The 12,058-nt window shown below is 33.5% G+C and overlaps 1 protein-coding gene across 11 annotated transcripts in view; it reads right to left on the bottom strand.

Moving 5' to 3' along the window:
* Positions 1 to 12,058, bottom strand: part of ARK2N (arkadia (RNF111) N-terminal like PKA signaling regulator 2N) — a 98,256-nt gene that overhangs the window by 43,649 nt on the left and 42,549 nt on the right. The window lies entirely within an intron of this gene.

Genomic DNA, 12,058 nt, shown 5'->3' with positions numbered 1-12,058 from the left:
AATTCTGTCATTCTGCATAAATACTGAAAATGGCACAATGTCAGTAGATATAACTCTAATATAAGCAGTAGCACAGCATAACAAGAGAATCAGTCTCAGGGTCAGGAAGACCTAGGTTAAGTGATGAAAGTGACCTTATTGCTTGGTGACTATAAATCACTTAACCTCTCAGTGATCTCAGGCAACCCTATATAACAAGTTGTAGAATTGTCTCTCTAATCTGCATAGGTGGAAGCAGGTTCTTGCCTCACCTGGGGTTCCCTGAACAGATGAAATCATAAATCTAGATTTTGAAAAACTATATTAATGTATACATAGTAAGGTGATTTTTTAAAATTCTCTCTTGTGACTATGATAGAAGAAAGGTCTTAAATCTCAATTAGCCACATACTAGGTAGAAACTACCTTAAATGAAAAAGAAAAGCTCTTAGAAGAAATAATGAACTCATCAAACAACATGACTATATTTGAAGAAGCCTAGGTTCATAGACTTAGAGTGGACAAGAACCTTGAAGGACATTTACTCCAATCCACATTTTACAGATACAGAAGCCCAGAGAGTCCAAATAACCAAAATTACAAAGGCATTAAGTAGCAGAGTTTAAATTTAAGCCCAGGTCCTCTGACTCCAAATCCAAAACCCTTTCTATTACAAAACAAAATTACTTTCTATTACATTATTAAATAAATCTTATTTTATTAAAATTCTGGGAGAAAGAAGATCTATAAATACAAAAATATTATTAATAGAGGAAGATCATAATCTTAATATCTTTTAAAATCTTATGTTACTACAGTTCAGGCATCCATTAATAACCTGGGGATGACAATTCCATGGAAAGCAATTACCAGTGCATCACACAAATCATCCCTTAAGGCCAGTATGAAAGGGAAAAAAATCGAGGTGATTGGACCACAGGCTGGACATAATGAAGCATATAACTAAGATGATCCGAAGACCTATGTGAAATATTCTGATAGCTCAATTCAGAGCAAAAAGCACTTATAAAATATTTTAAAGGGGTAGGAGGGAGAGAGACATTTTTCTAATTCCAATCCCTCTTTTTACTTTATCTAAATAAAGGAAACAATCTGAAATTTGCCTTAATGTCCCCCCTTTAATATATACAACTTTTACCACCTTTCATTCAAACTTCTCAAAACAATAAAAATAGATAATATCAAGCTAATTACTCTATGAATATTCTACAATTACAGGTATTCTAACATATTCTAAAAGAATAAGAAAGAGAAGTATTGCTAAACATTAGAATATGAAAACATTCTAATAAAATTTTCAATTTCTGGACACAGATCAAGTGCTTTATGAATGAGTAAAGATTCTTACTGATTCTTATTTGAAATAAATAACAATCTAGTATGCTTCTTTTCTTTAAAAATTATCCACTAACTTTATGTAGCAACTCAGAAATGCCAGTAGAGGGAGAAAAAGTTAAACACCCTATTCACAAAGTCATATATTAACCATGTCAGTCACCCTCAAAATTCCCTAAAAAAATGTTTCAGTAATCAAAAGCAAGAAATAAAACTCCAAAGTTACTAATAAGAAATCATATTGCTCAATACGAAAAATGTTGTTTTCAACCTTCTAAAGGATAGGACTTTTAATATTTTGAACAGTGTAAAGGGAAGGGAGGATAAGATTCAGGTTTGTTTGTTTTTTAAAGCAAGCTGATGGAGCAAATTACTTGAAAGAAATTAAATTTTAAATCTAAGGCAAATACTTTGAGAAGAATTCTCAATGATCCAAAGCAATTATGAAGGCAAAAGACAGATTCTTTTTTATGTGTATAAAGTAAAATGTTTTAAAACTAAAATTATTAAATCATTAATGTTTTGTATGGGAAATAATACACAAACACACAGAGTGGTTTTAGCAAAAAAAAAAAAGGAAGCTGAGAACAATATGAAAATATACTAAGAGAAATGCAATAATGAGAAACATTCTAAATAATTTTCACCAACTTAAAAAATTGGCATCTTTCATATAAACTGCTCAAAACATCTTATAAATTTCATTGAGATGTCACTGAGTTCTCACTTTCACTATTAAAAGTTAATTCTGAAGGAAAAAATAATATATATTCTCCAGGTTACACTCTAGGACTTTCCCCATTGCTCCCCCAAAACCTCTTCATCCTGAATACTCATTCCAGATTAGGCATTCACACCCTGAAAATACACTACTTCTGAAGCATCTGGCTACTCCCAAAATCTCCATTCAAGAACAGCATCCAGGCCAGTCACAACTTCATTCCTTTGCAGACAGACTGCCCTTTGGATTTTGTCTAACATGCCTGCCCTCTCCTTCCCTCCTTTCCCAGCATCTTTCTTCATCCCCCTGCCTATAGGTTCCTGGTTTAATAAATGCTGTAAGTTTGTAGTACCACCTTCACAATTTCTCCTCTTCCTTCAACTGTCTCCTGGATAGGACATACTACTCTCAATCTAACTTTTAGAATAAATTTTATTACAGTGAATTCCACTGAGCATTACATTTTTTTTTTTACTATGTCGATCATAGACATTTTAAAACAGGAAATGTTAATATTTAAGAAAATTTTTTATGAACATCTAGTCTAGCAATCTAGTCTGACTCTTAGTTTTACAGATGAGAAAACTGAGGCATGGAGAGTTAAATGACCTGCCCAATAGCACACAGGTAAAATGTACCAGAGACAGGATTCAAATACAGGTCACCAACATCAAATTCCTCACCTTTCCCAGCGTAGAAAACAGAACTGAAGTAGTTGTAAAGAAAAGGGGTGGCACTGGGCACAAAATATCACCCACTTTCTTCTCTGAATACTAAGATATTATTTGTATGTCTACAGTTTGATAATGAATCAAGCTAAATTGGATTCTAGACATTGGAGATGAGATGGTATAGGGTGTTGGCAATAAAAAGATAACTTATGATTGGGAAAAAGAAAGTTCAATTCGCCAGTTCGAATTTTGGAGTGAATTTGCAACTATGGTGAAAAGCACTCATTAACCCTTCCTTGCAAAGAATCTTAGAATACTAACTGACTGAAGAGCATGTTCTTAAAGGTATCTACTGAAATTAAAAAAAAAATGACTACATCATAGTCAGAAAACACAGAACCTATATATTCCAAGTATTTTACCGTACTATTTATTAAAACTAGTTTTAAAAACATTTGTTCTGACATGCAAATGGATGCAGGCAAGTCTCATGTATTCAAATCTAAATAGGAAATGATAATTTTTTAATAATATAATAATGATAGAAGTGTGAATGAACAAGATATCCTCCAATGTCATTCTTGATTATCAGAAACTTACTGGACAGTGAAGTAACAGGAAATGTAGAGACATTCTACATTCTAGGATGTCAGAATGAGGAAGTTACAGAACAAAGCTATTGAAAACTAAATAAAATTAATTATAATTGATAAAACCTATTTGTCTTAATGAAGCATTTGCCTTACTTTTTATACACAACTCAGTAACAGCTGAGTAAATGACAACTGCCTATCAGAGCTTTGATCCTACCAGTTAGACGCTTATATAGCGAATTTTTGGCCATGTGGATGCGACCTATTCCCTCTATTTTCACCTTCCTGATAAAAACAAAGGAAAGAGGATAAAGAGGATGGTATTCCGAATTTTAAAATTACAGATCAGTCTTGAGTGGGATATCCCATTAACCTGAATGGCACAGTCCCCCAAGCAGATGAGGAAGAGGGGGTAAAAAGGGAGGCAGGAAGGGAACAGGGCATGATATGAAAAGGGCTACCAAAACAACAAAGAACAATATTCTGCTCCCTAGATTTGGTTGACAATGTAATTCCCTCTATACCAGCAGTTCTCAACCTGTGGGTTGCGACCCCAGCGATTGAACAACCAAAACACAGGGGTCACCTAAAGCCATCGGAAAATACATATTTCCAATGGCTTTAGCCACTGAGAAATTGTGCTACTTTACAGCAAGATCTCAGAAAGAATGAGAACCCCGCTGCCCACACATTGTACTAATGTTAGTTACCTATCAGCAGCCCTCCCCCTATGAGGGGCTATTGGATTTACCCTGTTTCCTGGAGACCAGACTCAAACAGAGACCCAGAGGGAGCACTGGGCGCTGGCTCCAGAGGGGTTAAGAAGGAGTCCTGGAGCGGATAACTCCTGGAGCAGAGCCGAGTAACCCCAGCAAAGTGAAGCCTCAGCTCGAGCTGGAGGGAGACAACAGGAAGAAGGTAGCATCTGCAGACCCCCTCCCCAGGCAGGACTTACCTCCCGCCCCAGCGCTCTGGCTGCCTCCTGCTGGATTAATATTTCTCAACATATAATTAAATATTGTTTTTGTGATTAATCACTATGTTTAAATTATGTTTGATTTGTAGCAATGAGAATATATAATGCATATCAGGTATTTACATTCCGAATCATAACTGTGGCAAAATTACGGTTTTGAAGTAGCCACCAAAATAATTTTTTGGTTTGGGGTCACCGCAACTGTATTGAGGGGTCACGGCATTAGAAAGGTTGAGAACCACTGCTCTATAACGAGGAGAGAATTAACATTCCTGGGAATAGATAATAAAGCACAACAGAAAGAAAAAAGTAATAAGGGGTAAGAAAGGAAATATAATAAAAACATTTCTTAGAAAGGGAGTTAGATATCACATAAATGCAGATGAGAACACATTGTAACAGATTAAGCTGGCAAAAATAAAGATAAAAGAGACAATAAAAGTAAATCTGAGACAGGGCAGGGTAATGGAAGGGTAAGGGAGTTAAAAGAAAGCAAGCAGAGCAATTTGGATCAGAATGGTGAAAGCTTTTTTAAAATTAATTTGATAAGAAAAATCCAAGGTCTTTACCTATACTCACACCTCCCAAAAAGGAGAAAAAGAAAACTCATTTAACAAATATGCATAATAGAACAAAACACATTCCCAGAGTGCCCAAGTCCAAAACTATATGCATTCTCAATCTGCACCTTGAGTCCACTACTTTCCTGTCAGGGAGTGGACAGCAAAATTCATTGTGGAATCATGACATATCAAGTTGTAATCAATGTTCTTAAGCCTTTTGGGAGAGACTGAAAATAAGTGAAAGAATGGGGATGACAGAAGGGCCAATCTGCTGGGGGAAATGGGATGGAATGGGATTACTTGAACAAGTAGAGAGATTAGCTTCTGGAAAAAGGCCATTTCATCATGAGAAGGGTGAAGAAAATAGTAGTAGAAGGCATCTAAGTGACAGGGCATGAGAAAATGAGAAGAGGAAATTCACAATAAATGTACTCAAATTTTTGTGTAAAATATGAGGCTAGTTTCTCAGCTAAGAAAGTAGGGGGAGGGAAAGCCAAATAAGGTTTGAGGAGCGATGAAAAAATCCAGAAGAGCTGCTGAGAATAGATAGTGAGGATTACCTAGAAACAGTGGGGATCCAATGAGATGAGTAAATGGCTTTCTATTCATTCCCTTTTTTTTTTCAGTGAGACAGAGTGAGCCACACATAATGAAAAAGCACGGATAAATTGTGATCTGGATCACATATATCATTATATTATCTTTCCTCCCAAATCCAAACATCTCTCAAGGGACATTGTCTTTGTAAAGGGGCACCAGGTTGTCACAATTTTACTATTAACTTTGATTCCTCGGTTGCCCATATCCTACATGCAATAAATCCATTCAGGTATCAAATCTTGTAGGTTTTACCTCCATTTTGCTCATACTTGCTCCCTTTTCCACTTCTCGGTTACCAAGGTATTTAAAACTCTCACCTAGACTACTGAAAAAGTCTCCTAATTGATATTTCTGCTTCAAATCTAATTCTAATCCATCCTTTACATAAGTACCCAAGTAAATACCTAATTTTCATAATGTTGCTCCCTACACAACAAATTCTGGTGGTTCCCTATTGATTCTAGGACCAATTATTATTTCTTCTTCATTTCACCCTTTTTGAATTTCTATTTTTGTATGAATCTTATAAGGTACATAATTATTTTAGTAGTTTTTATTATTTATCAGTAATTTTTATTAATATTTATTAGTAAGTTTATTATTAGTAATTAGTAGTTGTAAAATCTTAATTTATAAATAAATAAATATACATATATGCAGGGTTGAATGCCCCAAAGAAAGTTGCCAATAGAGCATGGGCAAAATTGAAAGCTTTACAGTGAGAAACTTTTAAAATGTCTGCCTTCTCCCTCCCTGCCCTTGCTTCTACTGAATTTCCAACTGCTTACATAAGCCGAAATTGACAGCATCTACAAACTAAAAATTAAAAGGACCCTCACATGCCATCTAGTCCAGTTACTGTATTATTAATGTCATACTCATCATTCTAGTACATTTGTACTTTATCATGTTTTCTATACAAGAAGGTAAAATAAGGTTCCCTTTTGTGCATTATGCCCAGTTCAACTCTTACCATTTCCTTTTTTTTCCTCTCAAGGAAAAGTGAAACAATATAAAGTATCTAAAACATCTCAGAATGAATATGCTAACATTTTAATGGAAAATTTATACCACTATGCTATTGAGAATTGAGCTAATCAGAACATGGAATATTTTTAATTTTGTTAAAGTCTAGAGAGATAATAAGCAAACAAATTCTTATTTAAATAAGCAAACAAAAAGAACTCACATGATAAGAAATGTCTTAGTGGCCCTTGAATTTTAGAAGATCACAGATTTAGAACTATATAAATGGTTCTTAGAGATCATCTAACCCTAGCTGCTCCTTTAATAGAGCCATGGGAACTGAGGCCCTGAGATATTAAAGTGATTTATCCATAGTCATATAATCAGTAAGTAGTGATACGAGTATTCACCAGAGACCCTGTGACTTGAAATCCAGTACTTTTTACAACAATCAAAAACATGATACACATAAATTTAGGCAATCTTGCTATATCAATTAATCTCTGTTGAAATCATCCTCTACAATAGTGTATCAAACTCAAACCAAAAATGGAGGAGTTTCTGCATATTGACTTAGAAAAACCACAAAATAACTTTGCTAAACAGTTCCCAATTACGTTTTAATCTAGTTTGGGTGCTTTAAGGAATTTTGCTAGACCTCTGCTGTAGAACTAAAAGTGTTTTTTAAAAATTATCCTTAAAATATCAACTAAACTGTTTCACTCATGCCAGGTCTCGTGTTTCTAGATTTTAAATTTAACTCACTACTAAGCTAAACCAATTAAGGAGGATTACAAAATGCTGGCTTCATATTTTATTCTTCTGCATTCTTACCTATTGTAAAGAAGTCTGATCGTGTGTTTGTAATCCAGTACTTCACATTCAAGAGAAGCATAAACAGGTAAGCATGAAAGAGTACTCATAAGGGTCTCGAAAAAGTTAAACTGTTTATATTCCTAGATGTGCATACAGATCACCAACATCAAATTCCTCACCTTTCCCAGCTTAAAAAACAGAACTGAAGTAATTGTAAAGAAAAAGACAAGGGGTGGCACTGGGCACAAAATATCACCCACTTTCTTCTCTGAAAAATTTTTAACTTGTCACATTGGTTTTGATAGTGGAATAATAAAGTTTGATGTCTGGAAGTGCCAATCTTTCATTTCTATAAATTATTTTCTAGTTCTTTTGCTCTTCCAAATAAAGGTTTTGGGGGCTTTTTAAAATTTGGCTCTATAAAAGTTTCCTTTTGTTAGTTTGCTTGGGATAACATTCAATCTGTAAATTAGTTTTAGTAGTATCACCATTTCTACTTCGCCATGAAGTACCAAAATAATCTTTTAGCTACTTAATTTTTTTTTATTTCTTTAAAGAGCATTTTTGTAATTTAATTTATACAAATAGTATACTTTGGTCAGATCCATTCTCAAGTTTTTAACAAGTTTTGAGTGCTATTTCTTTTTCTATTATGCTTCTTGAATTCAGTATATATAATTCTATTTGGTTCCCCTATTTCTATTTTTTAACATTCTACTTTATCTTTTATTTATTTTATTATATATTTGGCTATTACATTTTAAACATGAATTTTTATTGATATCTTGTTTCATACCTCATAATAATTTCCTCCAGTATTTCTCCCTTTCTCTCTGCCAGGGCTATCTTCTATAATAATTATAAATATGAAATCATGCAAAACATTTCCATATTAATAACAAACAAGAAAAATAAAGTAAGAAAAGAATTCATCAGTTCTTTCTCTGGAGAGATAGCATTTTTTCATCATGAATCCTTTGGAATTACCTTAGGTCATTGTATTGATCAGAGTATCTAAGTCATAATGATCATCATTACAATATTGCTATTAATATACACAATAATTACTTATTTCCTCTCACTATACTTTGTATCAATTCATTTAAGTCTTACCATATTTTTCTGAAACTATACTTGTCATCATTTCCCACTGAATAATATTATTCCATCATAACCAAATGCCACAACTTGTTGAGTCATTCCCCAATTGATGAGCTTGCCTTCATTCCTATTTCTTTGTTGCTGCCACCAAAAGTGCTTCCATAAATATTTTTGTACATTATAGGTCCTATGCCTTTTTCTTTTATCTTTTTGGGATATAGACCTAGTAGTGGTATTGTTGGGTCAAAGGATATGCATAGTTTTATAGCACTTTGAGCATAGTTCCAAATTGTTCTCCAGAATGGTTGGAACAATGCAGTGAAACAATCTCCTTATTCCCTCTAGTACTTGTCATTTCAGGTAGATGTGAGATGATACTTCAGAGTTTTTTAACCTTGCCGTTCTCTAATCAGTGGTGATTTAAAGCTTTTTTTCATCTGACATAGATAGCTTTGATTTCTTCATTTCAAAAATGCCTTTGACCATTTATCATTTGGGGAATGACTTATTTTTATACAATTGACTCAGTTCTATACTCAATATATATTTGGGAAATGAGACCTTTATCTAAAAAATTTTGATATTTCTTCATTGTTTATATTTAAGCATCAAATAGGTAATTATCTGTTTTTTCAGGGATTAAGGTCATATAAAATCCTTTGCAAAAGACCAAATATTTGGTTAAAACATCAATGAAATCTAATCTAAATATTTTCACAGAAATCCTGCCAAGGCTTTTGTTTCTCACACTGAATTCAGAAACATACCTGTTGACAAGAATATACCCTAATGTATATTGAACATATTTGACATTTCACTGCATACTGGGTATAGTGCTGCACACCTATTATCTCTGCTACTGGAGAAGATGGACCTGGTGAACTAATTACTCTGGTTCCAGAGTTCTAAGCTGCCCTTAGCTCAGCTGTTCAGATATCTGCACTAAGTCTGGCATCAACATGGTAAGCTCCAGGAGGTAGAAACCACCACTTTGTAAGGAGAGGTGAATTGGCCCATTTGAGAAATGGAATAGATCAAAGCTCCCAGGCTGATCACTAATGGCATCAGTTCACTGAGAGATAGGAAAACCCTGTCTAAAAAATTAAATAAAATAAATAAAAGCAAAACAACAACAACAAAAAAACTCCATGTCATTTCATTACTTTTTTTTCTTTCAAAAAAGGGGGGAGGGGAAACATTTCTACTTTTTCTTTTATGTTCCACACCAAAACCAGTTATATTTTAAAAGATCTAAAATGAATTTTTTAATTCTTACAGGCCTAGGATAATTATTTTCACAGGCAAATAAACAAGGCATAGAAAAATTAGCAAATTATCCACCAACGGATATGATGGAAAAACAGAACCCAGAAAAAAAATTGGACCAAATACCATTATAAGAAATACAATAAAATCATGCAAAATAACCATATCTTAAGTCCCCAAAGCAGCCATATTTTTGAGTAATGGCAAAAAGTTTTTAAAAGTTAAAATGGACAATATCTGATAATTTCATGAAATGAGTTCTAAAACAATTGAGTGTAAAATGTCTCTCTGATTCTGCATTTTCCCTATCCAAGCTCTTCTCTTCATTATTTCAAGTGTCTACTTTTATTCTCTCCTAACTTTCACCTATTTTGATTACTTCTGTCCCTAGACCATATTATCATCTCATAAACTTCCCATATAATACAGGCGCAACACAAGTGCTTGATTAAAGTAACAGAAGACCAAAAGCAAATCCACTGGGGAAAAAAAGGTAATGAAAATATATTTTATCACTTTATAATATTGCTTTCTTCTGGTCAGACCGATAAATGAAGTTTGATGACCCTGAAATTTCTAAACTACACTAATATTTTCTAAATTTTATGTTAAAGGCAGATAAAAATTTGAGATCCAGTTGCTATATGGTTTGAATTATTTTTTAGGGATTTGCAGGGAAGGAAGAAGGCTGAAAACTATCTTTGAATAAAAAAGAAAAAATATACATATCTGGATGACAAGAATGTATGTCCTTTTAAAAATTAAAGCCATTTCTATAATAATTTTTATTCTTATTCTTAGTGCCCAAATATATACAACCTGAGAATTCTAAAAAAAAGGCAGTTAGGAAAATGACCAATACAACCTGATGCAACATATTATTAGCACTAAAGTCTGTTAATTAATTTTGTTCTAATGTGAGTTTTTATAGACTAGTACTCTTCTAAGGGAAATGCTTTCAAAGTTCTATGTCAATCTTTTTTCACATACAAACTAGACTTCCTTTTAGTCTTAAGTCACAAATCATACAGCTGAAAAGAAATAAAATCATTCACTATGGCCTTTGTTAGTCCTTAACCTAGAATCTTTTAAAAATAAAAACAAACCCTTACCTTCTGTCTTAAAATCAATACTATGTCTTAGTTCTAAGGAAAAAGAATGGCAAGGGCTAGGCAGTGGGGGTTAAATGACTTGCCCAGGGTCACACAGCTAGAAGTGTCTGAGATCAAATCTGAACTCGGGAACCCTTGTCTCTGTGCCTAGCTCTCAATCCACTGAGCCACCTAGGTGCCTCCAAACTAAAATCTTTTAACAGAAGCATGGTGACCTTATTTAAATACCAATAAAACTGATTGGTGGACCCTAAGAATTGCACTTTCCCTCCTAAAATTATAAACATAAACTTAAATACTTGGTTGTTAGAAGTTTATTCTGTTGCCATAGACACTTTTCAGTTGAAACCATAAGCTAACACTTGCACAGTCCATGAAATGCTGTTAACTGGATAATTTCTTAATATGTCTTTTTGGGGGGCAATAAAAACAGGGAAGTTCTAACATAAATCACTCTCACCTCCTAGAAATTTATAAAATATCTCCACTTTTCTCCATCTGTTATGATCTCTAACTTAATTATATGAATGGGTTAACTAAATTGCACTTCTCCAAATGTATGTAACATGCAACAGTTGTTGAAAATTCCTGAGTTCTCATCACACTCTCTTGCACAAAACAAAACTTTGGTATAAAGAGAATTCCAAAGTTTCACCTGAAAAAAAAAAAAGCAGGACAACTTTGAAGGATTGTTACAATATTGAAACTAACTATAAAGATCTTTCTGATTTCCCAGGTAGAGAAATTAAAGATGAAAAGGTCTTGGGGCCTATTCCTTTGCCATTATAGGATGGATCCAGACTGAATAGCTCCTACTTGTTTTATCTAATCTAGTTTTAAATGTCACGTTAAAGAACTTCTACTAATTTCCCTTGGGAGACTACAGTATTAACCAGAATATAAGATAAACATTTTTCCTCCCAGGATTAATGTACTATTGCCATTCACATTTAAAAATGATAAGGATGCTGAAAGTTTTATACTTGAGGCTGAAAAAAAAATTAACTGTCTTCAAAAGACATACTAAAATCAGCCCTTTGATGGGGGCTTTTCTATATTTCCAAGATTTAAGCTATTCCATAAAAGGTACTTGCTCTTAAATACTGCATATTTGGAAATCCCAACCTATAGGTTCTCCTAGATAATTTTAATACAAAAGCCAAATGGAGTATGAGATACAAAATTCCCCTACTTCTCTTTGCTTGTCTTCTAAGGAATACAAAGTATGCAAACTTTGAGTGATTTCTCTAAGATGGTAAGTAAAAATGACTGCTTTTGTTGTTGTTGTTTTTTCTATTTAGTTATCTGCCTACCTTCCCTATAAGATTGACAGTGACT

The sequence above is a fragment of the Monodelphis domestica genome, chromosome 3 (genome assembly GCF_027887165.1).
Source record: "Monodelphis domestica isolate mMonDom1 chromosome 3, mMonDom1.pri, whole genome shotgun sequence".
Taxonomy (NCBI): Eukaryota; Metazoa; Chordata; class Mammalia; order Didelphimorphia; family Didelphidae; genus Monodelphis; species Monodelphis domestica.
Note: the sequence above shows the minus strand (reverse complement) of the source record. Positions and strands in the feature narration are given on the sequence as shown.